At 43.4% G+C, this 4,904-nt stretch overlaps 1 protein-coding gene across 1 annotated transcript in view; it reads right to left on the reverse strand.

The window, feature by feature from the left end:
• The window catches only part of nosip (nitric oxide synthase interacting protein), a 70,884-nt gene that overhangs the window by 8,698 nt on the left and 57,282 nt on the right, over nucleotides 1-4,904 (reverse strand). The window lies entirely within an intron of this gene.

The following is a 4,904-nucleotide window of genomic DNA, read 5'->3' on the forward strand; positions in this document are numbered from 1 at the left end:
GGACCTCTTTCATAAACAAGTATCCCCCACAGACACCCCGCCCAGCAGTTATCAGCTATCTGCCCCTTTGAACAGGAGCCCATCACTATCACTCCATCAGCCCCCTGCCCTCCACCCCTCCACCCCTCCACCCCTCCATCATCTCCATCCTGACGCCTGCTGCACATGTCTGTCCTCCACACTAATCACACTTAATGATATCGATCTTCTTTCTTTCTTTTCTTTCTTTCTTTCTTTCTTTCTTTCTCTTTCTTTTCTTTCTTCCTTCTTCTTAATGCTGGCATTACATGTTAACCTGGCATTGAATCTCGGTCACCTGACATCACAACCTACATCCAACCAAATAACCTCTAACAGTGCTGATGGCTGCAGGGATCACTGTGTGATTCTTCCTGAGATAAATAAAGCTTGAGAAAACACTCAGCATTGTTCGCAGTGACAACTTGTCTCTGGTTGTGACGTATCACAATCCTGCAGGTTCGTCCACGTTTTAAAGTCAGAGTAAAGGTGAGCACAGAGACAAACTTTGCTCCATCAGCTGATGAGAGTGAAATGGCCTGCACATCACAGTGTGCAGTGAAACCAACCCTAATCTCACAGGGAAGGAGCCGCAGCCACAGGGGGCCTTTAACCAGGTGTTCCAGCAGCAGGACATGTGTGGGTGACAGCATCAGGATAAACCACAATCTTTGTGTTCATGGTGATGAAGGAACGTGTCACCCAGAGCAACGGTGTGGCTCACTAGGCTCACTGTTTTAATGGGTTTTGGACAGTTCATAACTGGATCTGTTGTCAGTCAGAAACCTCTGAGACATCATACTTATTCAGTAAGATCCGGAGTGTGTCAGGCAGAAGTTACAAAACCATCCAGAGAATTCCAGTGGTCAGAAAACGGGTCCGAGCAGGTGTGGAGCAGAAAGGTTCTCACGTGTGATTCCAGTGTCAGAGACAGAGGATGAAGTCCACAGTCCAAAACCACCGTCCTTGTCCCGTGCAAAAAATGTGTTCCACGGTCAAGCCTAAACCAACACGAGGCCTCGTCAGTCTGAGTAGGTCCGATGAAGCTGGTGTCTTCAGTTTTTTGCTCACTTTACCTTCAGACAACACAAAGAGCTCATTTCCTTTTGGAACTTTGGAAGATCCCCCTTGATCTAACTCACTGCTGAAGCCTCATAATCTTCAGCAGAACCGGTACTGTCGATTTGTACTGGAACCATTAAAGGATTGTGTCTCTCTATGTGGAGAACAATCACATCCACACTAACTTTCTCTATGTTAATGTTGTTGTGAGACCGACGTTGCTGCAGAGCTGTTTGTGTGTCTGATGCAGGATGTGTTCACCTGTCAGATGACCAGCTACCTGAGTAGCTGTAGTTCTGGAGACAGTTCTCATGACTCAGAAGTGAGTGTGTCCATCAGTGGCATGAGCAGACAGAGGGTCTGACGATAATCATATAGTGTGACAATATATCAATCAAGTCAGGTTTATGTGAGAAATCAATGGACACTTGGTCTTGACCTCTTCCTGACCTCAGCACTACTTGGAGCCATCAAACATCTGCATCTCTTTACCCACTCCCTGTCTCATTAACCCCCTCCCCCTCCCCCCCCGCTCATGGTCTCTGGTGTTTGTTGTTCGTTTCCTGTCACAGAGGAAGTGCCTCACCCTGCCGCCCGGGTCCCTATTGGCCCCAGCTCTGATGAACAGTGATTGTTTAGGGGTGAGACCGAGTGACGGTGGAGGCGGGAGGGGGGGAGGGCAGGGGCAGTACAGGAGGATAGATAGAGGGATCAGGATTATGGGTAGGCAGACAGTGGCGCAGGATGGGGCAAAGGGGGCAGAAGGCAGGAGCTCTGCCTGTAGATAAAGGAGAGGTAGAGGAGAGCAGACTCTGCAGGAGGAGGAAGTGACTGAGCTGCAGGAGGTGAGCATGCTACACAACAACACTGACTTTACACTGCAGGAAACCCTCTGTCAGAACTGACTGTGTTTCATGTCTCTGCTTCATCTAGTGTTTGATGTGAGTTGTTCACACGAGAATCAAAGACGTTCTGCAGTATTTAAAGCGTTCTAACTAAAGAAGACTTCTTCAGGACTCAGAGACCCAGCAACAGGTTTTTTTTTTACATCCTCCTTTCATGCCCTCTTGGTCTGGTCACTCCCAATCCTTGTACCAGTGTCTTGACACAACAGTGACGCTGGACAGGTTTGGGGGGGGCTGTGCTAAGGCTCGATTATCATCCGCTCACTGACTCTTTTATTTTGTGTGTGTGTGTGTCTATTCTCATCCTCACCTCAGCTGTGTTTTCTTCTAAATAAAACACCATCAGTGCTGCATGAGAACATTTTTATTTCCTGTTACGCACTTTGAATTTCTGCTTGGCTGCGTGAGTTCAAACCAATGAGAGACACATACAGAACGGTTCACCTTTATTGTCTGTGTATAAATATCTTCTTTGCTCTTGACTGTGAGAACTTTTATAGTTTAATTGTTCTTTTTTTTTTAATATATTTTATTTAGAATAAACTCAAAGAACAGATCAGATGTACCTGGTTTCACAGTGTCAGTCAAACTGCACTGAGCTGTGTGGAAGTTAAAACTAACTTTGCATGGTTCATGTTATGTTTTAATGTAAGTCAGTGGTTCCAAACGTGTCGGCTGGGGTGAAGGTATTTCAAGTGGGCCAACAAATCATTTCCTCACCGGTAGAATTTAATAGTTATCATAGGACATGTTAAGCTTAGGGAGCTATTCACTGGGTCCATTTTCTGTAGCACAAGCTTTGTGTTTATCTTAAAAAATTGGTGAAATGATGCCATTGTTAAAAAAAAAAAAAGTACAAATACTGTTTTTAAATGTTTTAAATTGAGATGATCTTTAAAAACATTAAACATGTTTAAAAACTCCTTTCATTTCTTTTTTTTCTCGTATTGAGATCTAGCACTGATAGGAACGTTAATCTTGTTCGAAAGTGAGCGTCTCCTGCTTCACTTCAGTCCTGAATGTTCGATCGTCATCATTAAAATAACAAGTTGCTCTGAGAAGACGTGTGGTCTCTGTATTGTTACGGGGTCGTGTGAGGGTCCTCCAGCATTTTGGGGATTTTCAAGTGGCGTGTTATTTCGACCGATCTGTGTCTTCTCCTCCCTTCACTGCAGCTCTCTCAGAACAGACACTTATGTTCCTGTAATATTATACACATGAACATGTTCACTTGGTTTTACCCTGAGCTTTTTACATTCACTGTAGTGATGCTGTCATGGTGTGATCTGATCTGCAGATTGTCATGGTGATAATAAAGATGAAGTCTCTCATTATTCTGGAGCCATTTTTCTACAGCAGCAGGACTGTGATCCGTGAAGAAACCTCTCTGTAAAACATCATGTAGAACTTCATGGTTCTGTTTTATAAACCTCAGTTAAACTGTGTGTGAATGAACATTCATGAGTTTGCACATGAACAGCTGATCTGACATCATATTATACACATCATAGTATATTATTATACACTTTAGCATTACATATGAATATTAGATGTAACATAGACTACTCTGAAATGTGAATGTATGAATATGTTAGTATGTGACCCTATGTTCATCTGATTTAGTGGATTATTCTTCCATAAATCAAATACATATTTTGATCATATTAATTGATCTTTAATCAGCCTCACTCCTCACCGCTGGATCAGGATCAACCTGGTTTCTGAAATCAAAGCGTTGCTGACTTTCACAGATTGAAGAAAATCATCCCAGATCATTTCAGAGACAGATGAGACATGAACAAATCCAGGACTGAGAGACTCAGGAGAAACTGAGTTCTGTAGTCCAGGGTCAGTGTCAGGTACAGCAGCCAGCGTCCTACTGAGTCTGACCTGGTTCAGCCGAATTGGGGGGGGGGGGGGCCCCACAGCTGACATGTCTAGAAGGACCTCTAGTGGACCCTGCTGCAAACTACACCAGACTGTACACATCCCCCTGCAGCACATTCTCTGTAGAGAGACGGTGTGTGTGACGCTGATCATGGTCTACCACCACCGGTGTGTCTGTGTGTGTGTGTGTGTGTGTGTGTGTATTGTGGCTACAGTAAGACCTACAAATGTTTATGTAACACAGTGCAGTAATACGTATTTTACAGTAATGCAGAAGCAGCCATTACACAGGTGCCCACCTGTTTCTGATGGATGACACTGTAAAGACTCACGTTGGGTTGGACTCTCAGTCCAGTTTGTCTCATAGTTTCAGTTCATCATTCACATTTCATCGTTGTGTCTGAACATTTTTTACTCTGTATTTACTGCACTTCTCTTTTTCTAAAGTCAGTCAGGTTTTTATCAAAACATCAAAACATTTGGAGTGGAAGCCTTGAAGCACCGGTGAGAGGGTTTTATTCACCGGTAACAATGTTGAAGTGACCGACTAACTTTGCTTGACACATGTGAACAAGGTCTTTGATGATGATAGACTGTTTTAGAGGCTTTTGCACGGGTGAGTTAGTGTTATGCGAAATGCATGGACTATTCTGAGAACTGCATGAAGAGTTGTGAGAATGATGTTTCTGATGTGTTGTGTGAATTACAGCAAAGTGACTGAGAAAAACTGTATTTAGAATATTATGGTCATTCGTATATATTGCTGCTGTGAGGTCTGAAAGGACAAGAACTGAGACCTTATTATTAGTCAGAGCAGTTTCAGTTCTGTGGTTTGTTCTGAGACTGAAACTACTCCAGGGTGTTTTCTTTAAGAAAGGAATCTATCTGCACTGTAACTATCTTTTCAAGTATCTCTCTAAAGAATGGAAGGTTGGATATCAGCCTATAGGTGCTGTTTTATAACAGCTGTTTTGCAGACATCTGGAAAGATGTCAGTTTGAAGAGATGTATTTATAATGCTCAGTGCATGAC

This window comes from Seriola aureovittata, chromosome 17 (genome assembly GCF_021018895.1).
Source record: "Seriola aureovittata isolate HTS-2021-v1 ecotype China chromosome 17, ASM2101889v1, whole genome shotgun sequence".
In the NCBI taxonomy this organism is placed as follows: domain Eukaryota; kingdom Metazoa; phylum Chordata; class Actinopteri; order Carangiformes; family Carangidae; genus Seriola; species Seriola aureovittata.